The following is a 19,993-nucleotide window of genomic DNA, read 5'->3' as shown; positions in this document are numbered from 1 at the left end:
TTTTACCGATGACATGGGTTATGTTGGCTTTAAAGACCGTTGTGATTTATGGATTATTCGCGACTAGATCAGCGACTTAGAAATCCCCACAAAAAAGAGTTTAACGGGATCAAATCGAACTATCCCGGTAGCTAGTTGAAATCCACGTGAAATGACCATCCCCTCAAACCACATGTCAACGATGTCCATATCATCCAATTTAGACCAAAGAAGTTTTAGAAGACCTTTAGCGCTCGCGTTGACGGTGATGGCATAGCCAACGTCATTCTCAAAGAAATATAAACCAATGACGCCGCCAGCCCAAAATCCACACCAAACAGTGACTTTTGGAATGCATTGGAGGCACTTGGATCTCGTCTGAATTGGTACCGACAATTCTGTTTATTGACGTGTCCATTCATCCAAAAAATGACCTCATCGCTGAATATGATTTTTCGATGGAAATTAGGGTCATTTTCCAACTGCTCCTGACCCCATTCAGCGAACACACGTCTGTGTTTATAGTCGTTTAAGTTCAGCTCCTGGGTCAGTTAAATGTTTTACGGGTAAAGGTCCAAGTCACGACTCAAAATTCACAAGTTGTGGTCTGTTAAAGGCCAAGTTCTTGTGAGCGACGTAAAATCGACTGCCTCGGATTCTCCTGTACGGCAAATCTTGCTTTTCTTCGACGTACATGTGTTGGTTTTGGTTGATTAATTACTAAACCAGAGGTTCAGTCTCAGGTTTTATCCACTACACTGCAAATAGTGCTTTAGGTAGGAGGACTATGGCGACCGTTTGTGTAGAGTTTCGGACGAAGCACTCGAAACGCTGCCTGAACAGAACACCCATTTTGATAAAATAATTTTATCATTTGCACATGTTATTGTCCGTTGTAATTTGGCAAAACAGACTGAATAAATGATAGCCACTTTGAGAGATGTAGCTTCAACAATATGCTACCGTTAAAATTAATAAAGTTGATTCCAACTTCTAACTGTACCGGAAGAGAAACAGATCTGGAAATGTTTTATACTTGTAGATCAACCATTATTATTTCACATTCCTATACAGGGAGTTCCTAAAGTAACGGATGAATTCATTTTATACAATATTGTGAATTCAAATGGAAAATCCTGGAACAGGTCAGTTTTTATATATGAAAATACACTTTCCCAATGATATTATTCAAATGTATCTTGAAGTAGTTACCCCTGAAAAAATTTTAAATGAAAGGGGGTAGCGTATGATACAGCGTTTCAAAGGGTTTTCAATGCTCTATTCAACAATGTAAATATTTTTCTTTTTTGTACAGGTATAGTCAGGCAAAAAATTATTTTATTCCATTCCATCAAAAAGCCATCGAGTCAAATTTCTTTCACGATTGACTCGTCTATTAGTTGTTTTGTTGTCAAAAAAGTAACATCGGACCTTTTTGTTTATTTTGTAAAATAATAGTGTCATAAAACGAATTTAAGTTTATTAACAATAATGACAACGAAATCTATGCTCTAAATCTAAATCATATGCTCAAAATGATCACCGTTCATCTTTTGACAGAAAAATAGACTGTGTTGAAAATCTTCGATAACATTTCGCGACATCTCTGCGGTGATTTCATTAATTTCTTCCCTTATGCTGTGCTTTAAATCATCAATATTGGTTGGTTTCATCATGCAGATTTTTGTTTTTAAATAGCCCAACAAGATATAACCCAGTGGAGTCAGATCGCAAGAACAGGGTGGCGATTCAATTTCCCACCTTTGCCGATCCATCGATGCAGAAAAGTTTGATCAAGAAATTTTCGTACTACTGATGCATAATGTGGTGGAGCTCCATCTTGTTGAAACCATATGTTTATAATCATTTCTTCGGAGTTAACAGTATCTGGGAAGCGTTGTCGTAAATCAGGTGCTAAAACATTTTGTAGAAAGTTCAAATAACTCGGCCTAGTAACTGTACCCCCAACGAAGTATGGTCCAACTATTCTGTTATTTAATATGCTAGCCCAAATGTTCACTTTCTCAGGATACTGAGTGTGACTTCTCTTCCAGTGCGGATTTTGTGTACTCCCATGTCGACAATTTTGTTTATTGACCGTTCCATGAAGGGTAAATGTTGCCTCATCTGAAAAAAGAATATTTTTGAGAAACATCGGATTCCGTTGATATCTATTCGTAATTACTTCACAAAATTGTAATCTACGATCTGGATCATCATCATTTAGTTCCTGTAGTAGTTGAATTTTATACGGATGGTATTTATTGTTTTTCAAAATTCTCAATATAGAAGTTTTACTTATATCATTATCACCAGCCAATTCTCTTATTGGTTTATGTGGATTTTCCTCAACAGTTAACAATACAACCAGATTCTTTTGATTATTCAATTTTGATCTGCCAGGTTTGGAAAGATCTTTGTCAGTTCCAAATTCTCGGAGTTTTTCTCTATTCTACTCACCGTAGACTGGGAAATGTGACGGTCAGGATACTTTTCATTAAATAATCTGTATACCTCAGAATGCGTTCTTGTTTTATCATTCACTCCAATCAATATTAATATTTCAATTATCTGGGATTCAGTTAAGCTCATTTTAAAATAATTTAGAATAATGTGTAAAAATTCCTAATGAAACGTATTTTCACTTCAAATTATTAAGGAGGTCTAGCGAACTAATATTAATTTTAAATACGTCTATCTAATCTTTTTGTGATATGTAAATGCCATAAAAATATCCGATGGTACTTTTTTGACAACAAAACAACTAATAGACCAGTCAATAGTGAAAGGTGTTTGACTCGATGGCTTTTAGATGGAATGAAATAAAATAATTTTTTCCTCGACTGTCCCTGTACAAAAAAGAAAAATATTTACATTACTGAATAGAGCATTGAAAACCCTTTTAAACGCTGTATCATACGCTACCCCTTTTCATTTAAAATTTTTTCAGGGGTAACTACTACCCCTAGAGAGTTCAAGATACATTTGAAAAAATGTCATTGGGGAAGTGTATTTTCATATATAAAAATTGACCTGTTTTAGGATTTTCCATTTGTATTCATAACATTGTATAAAATGAATTTATCCGTTACTTTAGGACCTCACTGTATATATAATATACGGGCTACATAAATATTCTATATTTAATAAAAACAAATATTCCAAACCCCAAAAAACAGATTGTAATAGTTTGTTTATTTCCATAAATAAATTAATGTGACTAATGATTTCAAAGTAAAGGTTTAAAGTAGACACGTCTATATAGAACTTATTTTAGTCTTTTTGTAACATTTCATTCGTAGCTAAAATAACGGTCAGTTGACTTTCTCAATTCACCTTGATTTTGGGCTGTTTTTTTTGCTTCCCTTCTTAATAGATAAAGTATAGGAAAAATAGGAAGAGTTTATTTTATAATTTGTGATCTATTTTCAACAACATATTTTTTAAAACTCGCTAATTCTTTCAACGCCCTATACATTCAATTTTATTTTGATATAACTATTAAGTCTAAGTATTTATATCCCTCTTCTCAATTTTTACGCCTAAACAAGGTAACTTCGATAAATGTCTCGATTGTGCATTCCTCTTCCGTGTATTTGCATAATTAAATATAGATCATCTTTTACGTAGAGTGTTTCACATTAAAATGTAGGAAGTTTTTTTTGCTACCATGGTAACCATTTCCTTCTCTTCTTCCTGTTTTTGTTCGATATGTATAACGGGAGCACTTGTTACGTCACTTCTTAAATTAGCCACAGACATCACAGACATCCATCATAAATTAATTTTGGTCGTTTACATTATATTTTGTGATTTTTGTGAGCCGCGCCTTTTATTTGAAAGTAGTTCAACTTTTACACGGATTTTACGATAAAAGTAAAGCAAGTATCAGGGGGCGTAGCTCAGATGGTAGAGCGCTCGCTTAGCATGCGAGAGGTACCGGGATCGATGCCCGGCGCCTCCAACTTTTTTGCAATTTATTGATAAATTTTAGAAAATTAAGTAAGATAATATATAGTAAGAACTAACAGTATAAAAATAAGAGTTCAGATAATTATAGTAGTGTGTGAACGAAACTAAAACTTGTTTGCAATACCGTATAAATAACATAGTTATATTCCTAAACTAGACCGCTGGTAACAAATTTGAAATAGAAATAGGTTGAAAATAATATTAAGGTCCAATATGTTTCCTGCAGTCGATTCTTAGACTTAATTAATTATTAACAAATTAAGGTCGAAAAACGATACATTTTCGTTTTTTTCGTCTATCAGCAAACAGCGAAGTATTTGAAACAAGTTTGAGAGTAAGAAACTTATAGGTCATATAAAAACCTTCGAAATTTTAAATGTTCCTATCCTTATTTCTTGCTTAGAAAGTTGCAAAATAAGTCAAAAATTTCGGATTTTTAAAAATGTTACTTTTTTAAAAATAAACGTATAACCTTTATATTACATACAATGTTGGGTCTTGTGGCGCTTAAAATATGACCAATGAAAAATTTCACGTCGATCGGTCAAATAGTCCAAAAGTTATTTTATTTGTTTATCCTCAATTAAATTTTTTTGCAACAGTATAAGTCAGAAAATTGTGTAGTTAAGTAATTATGAGGGTAGCTTCTGTAAGAAGAAAATTTATTCTATTATTATTATTAAAAAATAATTTTTAATATTGCAACATAATTTTGCAAAAACATGTCGATTTTTTGCTTATAAACAATTAGAACAACTTTTTAACCATTGCCTGCAAGAAAATATATTTTTTTTCCGTATCTATGATAGAAAGTCTGTATTTTTTACAAATTTAAAAGAAAAAATAGTTGACCTAAGACACTATGGGACGAAGTTAATGCCTTTTTTTAAATTGATAGTAAATTTGTTTATAGCAATTAAGATATTTTGTAGGGCCATCTAAAATAACATGCAAAGAACATTAATGTCCACATTTTAAAAAACATTGGATTTAAATGGAATTGTTCACAAAACTTTAAAAATGTGGTTCCCAAAATCGGCCAGCTTTGAAACTAGTGAGAGCTGTGAAGGCGAATTTGTTGTTAACTGTATCTCTGTTTCTTGTTTATGGATTTCGACGTTTCTTTTTTAAATTTGTATGTAGTTTTTTATCCATCCATTTGTTTAAACAAATTTTTTTCAGTTTTTAAATGTTTTTAGTAATATTTGAGGTAATTTTTATTTTAAAACATAAATATTTATGATTAATATATACTTCTTCAGTAAATTTCGGAAGTTTGAGTTTGAGCAGAAGTTTCCGTTTTATTCAAGAGTTCTCCCGGGTTCTTCAATATTCCAGTTTTTTCATCGCTTTTCGTATCTTCTTTTTCACAATACTCAATAATAAACTAATGTGTGCATTAATACTATACATTCAAAGATCAGAATTAAAGTTCTAAACTTCATTCTGGATAACAAAAGAATTTGGCAATTTTTATAAAAACACGTATTTTCTAATTTCTAGAAGATTTTTAATTAAGACTCTCCGGCGTATTAAAAAACAGAAAATAAATTCATTACACATAAATGGCTAGTCTTTGCAGTCTGTGCAATTCTCACACTCAGTTACCAGATTATTGATTTCAATTAGAGCAAACCAATTAATTCCTTAGCGTTTATGACAAAAAAGGCTAATTGGAATTTATGTCTGCAATGTTCTTCGACTTGGTAATATCAATTAAGTGTACAGGAAAAAAATATGCAATTAATTAGAACACTGGCAAACGACGGCATCTGGAAGTTTACTTTATGGCAGAAGGCAATTTGCGGTAATTCAAATTATATCTTTAGTAATTTATCTACAACTGTTTTTAGTATTTCACGAAAAGTCTAATTTTCTTTACTTATCACATATAATCAAGAACACTGTTCAGAAAACGTCATTTTCTTTTAAACAGTTTCTGTAGATATTAGTCCAGTCGGGATCCGTATATGTCAAGAACACTATTCAAAAAACATCACACTAGTTTATTTTATACAATCGTATACAATATTCCTTCGTGTATAGTCGGGATCTGTACACGAATAAACCCAAGTTAGTAATGAGAAAGACCTTAGGTTTTTACACCTTTAGAAAGGCTTTTAATAACTAGAATTTTAATATATTCGTGGATAAACTTGTAGAAAATTTTGAAACAAGTTTAGAACGATGTAACTGACTCATATTGTTCAATCTTTCATTCTGAATAATATCCAAGTTTAGAAAAATCTTTCAGCAGACGTTATTCAAAAATTAATTGGCGCCATGCCGCGACGTTGTCAACAAAGAATAAATAATAAGAAACATTCTACAAATGAGTAATTTGATACTTTGGGTATCATTGTCTGGAAAGTATTTAGTATGTGCATGAAAAAGCAAAGGAGAAATGTCCACCCTGTGGAACACCAGAGGTTACATTGATAGTAGATGACAAAAATTGGTTAATTTTTACAAATTGAGTTCTATCTTTGAGATAGCTCTCCATCCAGCCTAATAATCTTTCATGTAAATCAACATTATAAAGTTTAGAGATTAGGACAGTATGATTAACTCTATCGAATACCTTCGAAAAGTCGGTGTAAATGACATCAACGTGTCATACCCTTCAAGAGCATCCAACAAAAATTCTTGTAAAACTAAAAGCTTGGTAGTAGTAGAATTCGTAGTAGTGCATTCGTTGTCTGTTATCTTTGCAACGTTTATATCCCCTTTACATGCAGTCATTCCTGCTGCTACTCGCGTTGCCCACTGTCCTGCCAGAAATAATTCTACGACAGCATTTAAGGCAAATGACATGCAGCTACCACAGTGTTGCATCAGTGTACCATCAGCAATGGAGGGCATAGAAATTACTGTGGCGGCAGCTCTGTGTGAGAGTTAGGAAGTGTTTATTCTGTTTAACCATTATTGCAATATTTATGAAGTATTGTCTTTGGCCATGGCATCTTTTGGCGACTTTTTTTTCGATTTTAGTTCTTCTATTGAGGTATTTTCCAAATTTGTGCTGATCTTTTCCACATATCGGGTACTTTGTGCTTTTTTTGTGGTATTTATGTGAAGAATACCACAACAATCTCTCACTAGCATAAAGCTCTAAAAACTTCAGCACTTGGTCATTGCTCCACTAAACCATAGTTACGAAAAATTTACCAAACAATAAACAAATAGGTCCGTGCACTGACAAGACAGAGAGCAGCATGTAAACAGTCACTACCACTCGCAATGCAAGTCCTTTGATTTCCGTTTAAAATACCGCCAATGAAGGGAGCGTACGACAACGGCAGTGGCATGAGCAGTGGTAGCGCGAGCGACGTATTTCCATACTCAAGCTGCCAACGTGCTTGCTCAATTTCCTGCTCACTGCAACGGAAATGAGCTGCATGTAAACACAGATTTGGGCCAAATCCTTCGATTTCCGATTGATATTCTCATTAAATTTAGCGTCCGTCAGTAAATATAAATAAATATTTTAAATATTTATTTTTATGGATGGAAAAGGTTTTATTTCGTTATAGCTTACCATGACTTCGCTCTCAGGATGCCAAGAGGCAGAAATATCAGCGAATCGTGGTACGCTGTAACGAAATCAAACCTTAAATGTCTATTTTATTTTTATTTAGTATGTATTTACATATTCTGATTTGAATACCTTTTATTATTTCATTAAAAATGTGAGCTTATTTAGTTATATATCTTTTAATTGCTTACAATATATTATCGTATTATAATATGACTTTAGTTATTAATTTTAATAACTTATTCTCATTGTATATCTAAATTATCTCCTTCAAATTACGACGCTAAAACTAGCTAACTCGTATTGTTTTTCATGAGACCACCACTTGCCTAAAGCACTACACATGTTCAAGAAGCCATTTATTTTAACTACGAACACTTGAAATGAAACATTTTCAAAAGACCACCTTTTTGAGGTCTTATCTAAATGATTGCATTTCTTGAAATGAGAATGCATTTCGTAATTCTGTAAACCTAGAAATGACAACTTTAATTTACTGCTGGAATACTCACCTTTCATTTAACACTTCAACAAAAAATAAGTGCGTTTTTTTCACAAATTGAACAAATTCAATGAGTTACGCCAGGTATTTCACTTATTAACATTTATCCATTCTTTTCAATTATTTATTATTTTTAATTATTTAACCAGCTATTTTCAATGCGTCTTACATAAGCAATCATTATTAATAAATTTGTTAAATTTAGTTTATTGTAATACCTAAAACAAAAAAAAATTGCTACTGTAGACTAGCGCAAAGCTCCATATTATGTTTTCTGTACGCGAAGCTCCATACATGTTCTCTGTATTTTTAAATTTTAAATATTTTTAAAAATTGAAAGTAATTTTATTATTTTTTTTTATCTTACGATATTTTTACAATCCTCGATTTACAAAGTTTATTTATTTAACAAGCTTCTGAAACCGCTTTCTAAATTTCAATACTATGTTTATATTGGATTAAGTCACAATTGGTTGTAATTAAAATTACATTTTTAACTAACTAAAGTTTGACGTTTCGACTTCCATTCCCAAAATCGTTCTCAAAAAAAGATTCCTTTTAAAAATTCTGGGAAATATAGTTGCTGTTGATAGGTTATGTCTTTCAAAACATGAAATACTTGGTGAAATACAAAACATACACAGCATGCTTATGGTTAAAGAATTTTTTTGAGGGTGGTGTTTTTACCCTCATTATATCAATTATATTCTGACTCCTTTTGCCTGTTTTTCTGTGGATTATGTTTGCGTAGTGTGGATCATAGTCGTGGTTGTGTAACATGGATAATTTGATGGTGTACAGTGTGTTGCATATGTATTGTGTGTGAGTTGTAGGCGATGTCTCCACTTCATATTAATACGTTATTGTTTGTACGTTCTTGTTCTTGACTTCTTTTTCTAGTATTGGCAACCAAAGCCTGCTACATTCTGCTAATGGGTTTGACACATTTTTCTTCTTTAAGTAGAATGAGAGCTGCTTCTTTGACTTTTCTCTTTTTCATGTCTGTTTCTTTCATAATTATTGATTTATCTGCCCATTGTGCTATATGCTCGTTGTCCCAGGCAAGTTTGCATATCTGGGATCTGGCGAAGTCTCTGTTCGTGACGTATGTTTCATGCTCGTTTATCCTGACACTTAGTAGTTTTTAGGTTTCTCTCACGTAGAAATTTTTGCATTCACAGGGTATTTTTGTAGATGCAGTTTTTTATCTGTGTTGTGTGTTATTAGGTTTGGTTTTGGACAGGATAAAAGTGTCTTGGTTGTTTTAAATGTTGTTGTGATGTTGTCTTGTTTCCTATCCTATTGAATTTTTCTGATAGGCCTTTTTCATTGTTGTCATCTTTCAGTCTCTTTTTGTGGGTATTTCTGGATTGTTTGTGGTGTTCTGTTGTCCTGTCTTCAATATTGTGGAATTCCTTGTTTATAAATAACAATGGGTAGTCATTATTTATCAAAAGCTTTGTTAGCAGGTTTGTTTCCTCCTGAAATGCATTTTCATTAGAGCAGGTGTGTAACCACAACGTAAATATAAAAAAGGGGATTTTTAATCATTATATGATAGAGCCCGAAGCACCGATTGTTTTGTGTAATCTGTTTTTTATGATATGTAACAAGATTTTACTGGCATGTATTATTGGTGATAATGTACAGTAGTTTTGACGTCTGGTAGTTGGTCCTTTTTCTGCATTTTCCAGAATTCCAAACAGCGACAGAGTGTACATAAATGATTGACAAATAATGGACGTATATTCAATCAGGTGTACGACTATTTAAAGACGTAAATGGATTTTTGTACCGATTACAGGTAGGACAACGATTGACAAAGCAAGATATGCGACTCAGCATTGTATATTGTACATGATTTTCGATCATGGTGATGAGGATCCACAATCTTCTTAACGTGTAGTTCTTCTACGAATGTCACATTCGTCGACTCACTTTTTGGTTTTGCAAAGCCAGAGATTATTTTCCAGAAACCGCTACATAATGTGCGTGTGACGAACTGATGTACATTGTCAGGAAACGGTGTGCTGGGTCCGTATTTCATTAAAGATAATGGTGGCATATCTCTTACCCTTGCCCAGAAACGTTATAGGAACGTACCGATCAGGACATTTATTACGAATCTAAGGTTTTGTTACGTCAGGAACATTCTGATGAATAGATAGTGGTTACAACACGATTGCTTGCCAAATCGTCCGACGGTCTGTAACTATGCTGCTAGAAACCTTTCCAGGACGAATATTTTCCCGTGTGAATGATTTCCCCGATCCATCACATTCCCCCAATTCGGCATCGCTTTATGCTTTCTTCTTCTTCTTCAGGTTCCTTCTCCTATCGGAGGTTGGAAATCATCATCGCTATTTTAATTTTATTGGCCGCGCTTCTGAATAATTCTAATGAGCTGCAACCGATCCACTTCCTCAAATTTCTTAGCCAGTATATTTTGCGTCGTCCTGGGTTTCTCTTCCCTTGTATCTTCCCATAATTAACCTAAGTAATACGTACTTCTCGTCCCTCATTATATGACCCAGATATTGAATCTTTCTAATTTTAACAGTTTTTATGACTTCATTCTTTCTTCATTCTTTGTAACACCTCTATATTAGTTACTTTTTCAGTCCACGATATTCTGTGGATTCTCCTGTAGCACCACATCTCAAAGGAGTTTAATTTTTAGATTTCAGACTGTTTTATTGTCCACGCTTCCATGCCGTATAGTAAAGTAGAAAAAACGTAACAACGTAGCATTGTTGTGCGGATCTCTAGAATAAGGTTACGGTTGCAAAGTAAGTTCTTCAATTTTATGAACGTGTTTCTTGCCATTTCTATTCTAGATCTGATTTCTTTTGTTTGTTCTCCATCTTCGGTTAGCCACGTTCCTAAATATTTATATGTTGTTACTCTTTCGATCGTTGTATTATTGATGATCAGGTTATCTACATTTTGTTTTTTTTTTGAGAATATCATATATTTCGTTTTCTTGAGATTCATTTGCAGTCCGTACCTTTCACATGCATTGTATACATGTTGTATTATGTACTGTAGATTATTATGCTTACTAATGCATATTAAAGATGAAAATTTTCAGCTGTCCAGATCCACTCAAAACTGTACCAAAATATGTCAGATAATCATCTAATTTTTCAGGACTATGAAGCAACTTGTGTTCCAGAATATACTTAACAATCTGAGTGATAGTTATAAATACTATCTACAGCTTAATGAAACACCTTTCGAATATTTACATTATCTTCCCGATGACTATTTCCAGTATTTTATATTCTGGCGCATACTGTATTTCAAATAATAATACTTTGCAAGTCTACCTGGTAAGATTACTTTTCAATTAACTTCAGGTTAATGGCGATAAGTTAGACGTCCTCTCTCCTCACTTCAGTTATTCCATTCCATTGATTTCATTTAAATATTGTATCGAGGTTAACGTATTGTAAACTTTTATTATTTTCGTCTTTAAGAGTGCATGACGGATTCCAAGGTCTCCAAATGTTACTTGGATTTATCCAATGCCGTGTTCGTAAAATGGTAAAGGGAGATATAATTAAAAATCTTGTAAACTTTACTTCCTAATATAAATATAAAGTTTACTGTACTCTTACACAAGAAGGGAGATATAGCAGACCTGGAAAGATACAGACCAATCAGTCTCCTTAACCATCTTTATAAATTATACACCCGAATAATAACGAACAGATTAGAGACAAAGCTGGATTTTTACCAACCTCGGGAACAAGCCGGTTTCCGCCCTAATTACGGCACAAATGATCACCTGCAGTGCCTAAAAACCCTGATAGAAAAAACTAACGAATATAACCGTCCCTTGGCATTGATATTTGTAGACTTTAAAAAGGCGTTTGATACAGTGGAATTACCGTCCATCTTAAGAGCACTACAAGATTGCAGGGTCGACCACAGATATTGTAATATAGTTAAAAATATATATGAAAATGCCACAACAACCATAAGTCTACATTCAGCAACTAATAAGATAAAGATAAAAAGGGGAGTCAGGCAAGGTGATACCATGTCACCAAAGCTGTTCATTACCGTTCTTGAGTATGCATTTAAAAGACTAACATGGCAACAGAAAGGAATATCCATCGATGGAGAAAGATTAAACCATCTACGTTTTGCGGACGATATCGTGCTTCTGTCAGATAATCTGGGAGAGATCAAAGACATGCTCCAAGAACTGAATTACATACTACAAGAAACTGGGCTGGAGATAAATTTCGAGAAAACCAAAATGATGACCAATATGGTTCCCAGCGAAGAGATACAGATCAATAACAACAAGGTAGAATTAATCGATAAATACACATACTTGGGTCATGAAATCAGAATAACCAGAGACAACCAAACCTGCGAGCTAAATAGACGAATCACGTTGGGATGGGCGGCATATGGAAGGATGAGAGACATTTTTAAAACAAATACTCCAATTCACCTGAAAAGGAAGGCATTTAACCAATGCATCCTACCAGTCTTGACATACGGAGCAGAGACCCTAACTTTAACGAAAGCTACTGCCGAAAAACTGAGGGTAACACAAAGGCGAATGGAGAGATCAATGCTGGGTCTGACCTTGAAAGATCGCATGAGAAATGAGGAGATACGCCGACGAACTGGCGTTGACGATATTATACTGCGAATCAATAAACAAAAGTGGAGGTGGGCTGGACATGTTGCTAGAATGGAAGACGGAAGATGGACGAAGAGATTATTGGAGTAGAGACCAAGAGCCGACAAGCGAAGTCGAGGCAGACCACCCACCCGATGGACCGACGACCTAAGGAGAATAGAAACAAACTGGATTGCAGCAGCTAGAGATAGAGAGAACTGGAGACGTTTGGAGGAGGCCTATATCCAACAATGGATGTGAAAACGGGGCTGGATGATGATGATGATGATGATAAATATAAAGTTATTAAAAATTTGGTTATGAGAAAAATTTTTAATATAGTTCTAAAAACTGTTTGTCTCATTTCATGTTATTTAAGGGTTAATGAGGTTAATTGCTAATGTATATGTGCCATATATTTAATTCATAGTACGTCCTATTTCTCGATAATACTCTATATAGACCGCTCCATGTCATAAACATTGAGACTAGAGTTATCACACAATTAACAAAAGACAATTCTCTAACTATGGAGTTTGAGGCCTCATTCTTTGAGCACTTGTCCGGGCGTGGTGATACTCTAAATGTTGTTATCTTGCTGTCTCCATTCGCTGCGATCCTGTGCTAAATGGACGGCTTCATGTAGGGATTTTCCCACCAGAGTCTTCGGGCTTCCCATCGTGTTGGAGATCTTCTTCTTGGTCGTCGGCCTTCTACCTTTCCTTCTACTATCAATAGTTCCATGATCCCCTTTCTTCTAGCTATGTGGCCGAAGTAATTTAGGTATGCTCGGTTTACTTTTTTTAATAGCCTCTTTTTATAATAAACTCCTTCAGAATGCACAGTTTGTTCTGTGTTCTATCGAGGACACGCGTAGAATTCTTCTATAGACCCACATTTCGAAGGCTAGCAATGAGAAAAATAAGGACATTGTTCTTAGTATTTCTTGTTATTGTTAGGTCTTTCCATATTTTTATTAATTTAGCTGTTGCGGTTCGGGCCATTGCTAGTATTCGCTTGATTTCTGAGGAGATATCGCCATTGTTAATTATCAGGAAGCCCATGAGAGTGGATGATTATTTACTCTGGCTATAATCATTTTTTTCCAGTGTTGATTCGCAGTCCGGCTAAGCTGGATAAGCAATTCTTTGTTTATCCAGCTTAGCCGTTCGGTGATGGTAGTCATTTCGACTTCATTCGCTTCAGGTATAAGTGCGTCATCTGTATATCGCAGGTTATTGATTTTTCTGCCTCCTATAGTGATTCATCCATCCTATCCCCGATTCCTGCACCAGTAGAAGACGTAGTATGGTTCAAAAGACAGGCTAGGCTCCACATAGACAAATTCTCCTTCTAGAAAGTAGAAGATGCTCTTTGGTGGTCAGTATGCTTACCAGTCACTGTAGACTCAGGCGGCACCACCATCTGCTTGGATTGGCGGATGACCCATGGTGCCGTCTGTGTAATGAGGAGGAGGATACCTCCTCACATGTCCTCTCGACGTGCCCGGCACTGGCCTATCAGAGGTGGGAGATCCTAGGTTCGACCTTTATGCAACCGAGCCAAATGAGGTAGTTACCCTCAAAGAGACTTGTGGCTTTCTGTGAGGCTACAAGGTTACTCAACGATTAGACGCTCGGAACAGCAGGAAGAGTTCAGATTTGGAGCCCCTGCAGCTAAGTTGCAGCTAAGTCATTCTCTCAAATATCGCATTCATGTTTTTCTATGTTCTGAATCCAATTTTTTCTAGATTTTTCTCTTCATTATGCTATGAAATAGCTATACACCATATTTATCTTGTATTCTTGCATCCTATCCAATCTAGCCTCAGAATGCATTGTAGGATATACAAGCATAAACACTTAAGAGGCACAGAAGTTAAGAGTGTACAGATCTGTCTGTCAAAGATCTGTCTTCAAGTTAGATATGCAAGTGAATTTTGATAACACCAAATTTATGACAATAAATAGTAGGCAAAAACTAGTAAAGTAGATAAGTCCTAGTACGTACCTAGAATCACTCATAGATAAAGATAAACATGTAAAGGCTGAAATTAGTCGTAGAACCTACCTAGCAATTGGACCTTGCAAATCAGATACACTCAACAAGAAAATGTAATGCCGGATCTCCAAAATAATGATTTTGAAGCTATTCTCTTCGTATGTTAAATAAGAACTAGGCATAATTTTAGTTAAAAATACATTTATCTGACGTTTCGGTTTCCACTTCGGAAATCGTTCTCAAAATACAAATCAAATTCTAATTTTATAAGTTTGTGACATTGTAAAAATATAAATGATTTATCCTCAATATGTTGACTTAGTAGTAGTGGTATTTTCTTTTTAGTGATTTGTTCTTTTAATATTAATAACCAGATCCTACTACAATCTACCGAGAAGGCGACGCAGTTTCAGTAGGTTTCATTTAACAAAATAATCTGTTTACCATATGTTTCCTTCAGGACTATACATGAATCGTTCCATTGAATTATATGTTCATTTCCCCATGCGTGTTTATATATCTGAGATCTGTCTTAGCAATATTGAGTAAATACAAATTATTTAAATACTTGCAAACTTTTGTTTAATATCAAATATTTAATAACATAATACCATAGACATATAATACAAGATAGACAAATCGTTGCAATACCAGCCCGTTCTTCCAGTGCGACAGAGAAAACTGACGCAAAGCAGTCACGGCATCTCCTTTTAATTTGCCAAGTTTATCGACCACGTGACCTAAATGACCAATGAGAAGGTCACGAGGTCGATATAAATACCATAAACATCATAACCTAAAAATAAGGTTCAAAAGTGATTGAATGTCAAAGTAGGTACGCTTATTAAATATACTCAGTGACATTAGAAGTGTTACACCCAGAAGAAATAATTTCTTGAACTTAATTTTTTGGCAACAGAATGACTATATTTAAAACATGCTATGATAACAATAATAATGTTTTATCTTTTCTTTTTGTAAAAATAAAGTTTTATCTTTAAATTTTTTTGTGAAGAGACCGATTTGTGAAAACCGGTTCGTATAGAAATTTTTAGTTATTATTGCATCCGTACCTTCTTTGTGCGATGACACAACGAAGAATGGATTTTTGTTAAGTTGTTCCATAATGTTGTTAATGTTTTATATTTAACGAAAGTTATTCCCAGTTGGCTACAAATTACCTAAAACGCTATTAAGAGAAAATATTATTTATATTCAGAGTGTTGGTAATTTCACCAGTATAATGCAAGGTGTCGTACTTCCAATTTTACTCAAGCTACAAGGATACCATTTGACAACAATTACATGGCCAATGTGGAACAATGGGCATACCAGTACAAGAGAATATATTACATTCACTACTTTTCGCAGATCACCAAGTCATTTTTGAACAAGACAGGGAGGATATGGAATATAAAATATGGACTCAAGATAAATATGTGTAATCCGGAATACTTATGTATTGGATCCCAGGTTGCAGACTTGAACTCAAGTTTAGAATAAGAGACTATTAAGAGTTGTAAGACTTTTAAGTATTTAGGGTCAATAATAAGCCGAAATGGTACTTGTATGAAAGATATAGAAATAAAAATAGTACGGGGAAAATAAGCCACAAAAACACTCCATGGAGTGATATGGAACAAAACTCTAACCACAGAAACCAAAAAAAAATGATCTTTCAAAGCATAGTGATGAATATTACCGTATATGGAGCGGAAATATGGCCAATAAAGACATCATTACGAAATAAAATAACAGTTAAAAAGCACTTTATGAGAAGAGGTCTACAAATCACCAGAGCGGATAGAATAAGAACAGAGAAGATATGGAACAGAATGGAAGGAGAATGCTCAATTACAAGAAAATTGAAAAACAGAGCCCTGCAGTGGTACGGGCATGTACAAAGAATTACAGTAGAAGAAGAATCACGTAGAGGAAGACTTGCTACAAGATGGAAAACATAGATAGGAAATCCTATGATAAATACAGATCTCAGAGAAGGTGGCTGGGAAAAAGGCGAAGAAGAGGAAGAAATAGAGGTTGTATAAATGAAGGAAATGTATTATTTGTTAAAATTTTATAAATAAAGTGTGTAATAAAAACATATACATACAAAATACAAGCTGGGCCAAAAGTAATCACACTATTGGAAAACGCTATAAATTTTCCAAATGACGTCAAATCGTCAATTCGGTTTTGACATTTGTGAAGTAAACAAACGCAGAATAAAAATCGACAACCCATGAATCGGTTTAATCATTATCGGTTTAATCAAATGAACATTAGCCGGCGGTCTCCATGCAGAATTTAGGTAAAATTTTTGAAGATGTTCCCTTGAAAAGTGCAGACAGCGCATCAACTGTTAGTTTTTGCCAAACGCGTCTAACCTATGCTCGAGCCATCCTGCATCTTAACGAAGAGTAGGAAGAGTTTTCATCAAAAATTATTATGAGCGATGAAGCTCATTTCCATCTTAGCGGTTACGTGAATAAACAAAATTATCGCTTCTGGGACATCAAAAATCTATGTATTACCCACGAAGAGCCACTACACCCGCTGAAAAAATATTGCGTGGTGTGCTGCTTACACTGGAGGAGTCATCGGACCATTTTTATTTGAGACCGCCGAATGCCAAACGATGACAGTGGACGGCGCGCGCTACAGAGCCATGATTACCAAATTTTTCTCTTCTTTAATTGGATAAATTGGGACTGGAGTACATGTGGTTCCAACAGGATGGTACAATCGCGCAAACTGATCGAGGCACAACCGATATGCTGAAGTTCGGGTCGTTTAATCTCTCGTTTTGGTGATTTGCACTGGCCGGCCAGATCACCAGATTTAATCGTTCCAGACTTCCTTTCATGGCGTTTCTTGAAGTCGCGGGTTTAAGTCAACAAGCCTTAGACTCTTAAAGTTCTTAAGAGCATATTCGCCAGGAATGCGAGAACCTGTCGCCGGAAATTCTGGCAAGAGTGATGGAAAATACCGTAAAAAGGGTCCGCATGGTCATCAACTATGGCGGCGGCCTCTTGACCGAGATCATTTTCTCGACTTAATAAAATAAATTTTAAAGGAGTAGTTAAACAAATTTCACAAGCAGAGCCAGTTTTTCATTAAAAAAATTACAGCAAAAGAACATCGGGTGATTACTTCTGCCACACCTTGTATAATTGTGTTTTCTGTTAATCAGAATACTTTCTAAGCAGACTATAGTTAATAAAAGAAGAAATAAATATCTTTACAGTGAAGTAAAGCAACTATCTATGTTAGGGATACCCAATAAGTTGGTTAAACTTATACGAATGACTCTGGAGGGTTCCAAAGCTATGGTGAAAATAGATGGAGATATGACGCAAGCCTTTGATATTGAAAATGGAGTTAGACAAGGTGATGCGTTATCAACAACACTTTTTAATTTAACTTTAGAAGCTTTTGTTAGAAAACTGGATATAAACGACTGTATTAATACAAGATCAATGCAAATATGCGCATATGTGGATGATCTTGCCATAATAAGCCGCAACAAAAGGGCATTAAGTGAAAAAGTTATAGAACTGAAACGAGAAGCTGTTACGTTTGGTCTATATATAAATGAAAGCAAAACAAAATATATAGAGTGCACAAAATTGAATGAACATGAGAATCTGAAGGTAGACAACCATACCTACAAATATGCCTCCACTTCTCCCTACCTAGGCTCAATAATAAATGACAACAACAACATCAGTCAAGAAATACAAGCACGGATTCTTAGCAGTAATAAGTGTTTTTATATATACAAAGACTTAATGAAAAGTAAGCTACTGAATCGTGAGTCTAAGCTTAGAATCTACAAAACAGTAATTAGACCAGTGGTCACATATGGATGTGAAACGTGGACCCTCTTAACCACTGATGAAAATCAACTGAGAATATTTGAGCGCAAAATACTAAGGAAGATATTTGGACCAACCCAATGCAGCGATGGTTCGTGGAGAATTAAAATAAACCACGAGCTGGATGAACTAATGCAGAGCGCAGATATTGTAAGATTTTTAAAGTCATAAAGACTAAACTGGCTTGGTCACCTAGAAAGAATGCCAGATAATCGAGCTGTAAAAGTAGTCCAGAGATGGAAGCCCCAAGGAAACAGAACAAGAGTAAGGCCCCGTAAAAGATGGATAGACGACGTAGAGAGGGATCTTAAAACCATGAACATCAGGCAGTGGCGAAGGAAAGTATCCGACAGGGCAGAATGGAAGAACATTGTTAAGCAGGCCAAGACTCACAAAGGGTTGTAGCGCCATTAGAAGAAGAAGAAGAAGAAGACAGTGAAGTAAAAACTATTTGTTTAATAAATCATTAAAATTTTTAAACTGCAATCGGATTACAATTGATTAGAACGTTTTTGGTCCTATCATTATCCAGACTATCGTCCGTAAACCTGAAAGTAAGTAATTCTACTAAGTGAAGAAGAACGTGGTTGAAATTTTAAGTATTAAATAGGTTATATGGATTACTTACTTTTTATTACAAAATTGTAAATTTTTATTAAAAATATTTGTATTATTTGATAAGAAAAAATTTGGTAAACGCTAGAATGAAGAGGAAAAACTGCCCAAAGAGATAGCTTACAGATTTTGGCAAAGAAAAAAAACGCGAAATCTTCTCAATTACAAATTGCACAATATCTCCTACGTTTTGTAGAAGGAATAGGATTAGACCACCTACTAGAATGTCCGAGATATTTTTCATGAGTATTTAAGTCGAATGGGAAATGTACATTTTTGCGATAAAGACATTTTGTAGTCCGTAACGGTGTGAATAATTACTTGATACGCCACTGAATTGCTTTCTGGTGGTAGACAGTTACTGTTTGTGTCTAATTAAAGTCTATTATCTGTTTATTGCCTCCATTTTTTTAATAGTTACGTTCGTTGTTCCTTCTAAAATGAGAACATCCAATTTAATGTATAACAAAATTGTCAGTAAGATATTTAGAAAGCAATATGGTGGTTTCGTCTTTTACGACTGACCAAGAAGATAACAGACATAACGATAATACAACGACAAAGCTCACCAGTAAAAAAATTATAGTATAAATGCGTGGGAATCATGAAATATAGGAAGCAAATTTCTGAAAATAGTCGTCACATGCAAATCCATATAATATTAAATTATCACACAAATCCAAATTAATAGTCCGGTCGTCAGAGTAGTCCCTTAAAAATCATACGAACAAGCTGAATTTTGCAAAGAATATCAATTTTAGAACCCCAAAAAAGATGCAAAAAAGTTTATCACTTTAACCTCCGGGCTTCCCCCTAAAATCCCCCTCGTAGGGGGGTAAAAACATAAAAAAATCGATTTACCTAGAATC

General features: G+C 34.6%; 1 protein-coding gene and 1 non-coding gene across 2 annotated transcripts in view; one reads left to right on the top strand and one right to left on the bottom strand.

Annotated features, from left to right (window-relative positions):
• LOC140436744 (uncharacterized) overlaps positions 1-19,993 on the bottom strand; it is an 808,356-nt gene that overhangs the window by 631,333 nt on the left and 157,030 nt on the right. The gene's annotated exons all lie outside the window — the stretch shown is intronic.
• TRNAA-AGC (transfer RNA alanine (anticodon AGC)) lies at positions 3,871-3,943 on the top strand. The gene has a single exon. It is a non-coding gene; the product is annotated as a tRNA-Ala (tRNA).

This window comes from Diabrotica undecimpunctata, chromosome 3 (assembly GCF_040954645.1).
Source record: "Diabrotica undecimpunctata isolate CICGRU chromosome 3, icDiaUnde3, whole genome shotgun sequence".
Taxonomy (NCBI): Eukaryota; Metazoa; Arthropoda; class Insecta; order Coleoptera; family Chrysomelidae; genus Diabrotica; species Diabrotica undecimpunctata.
Note: the sequence above shows the minus strand (reverse complement) of the source record. Positions and strands in the feature narration are given on the sequence as shown.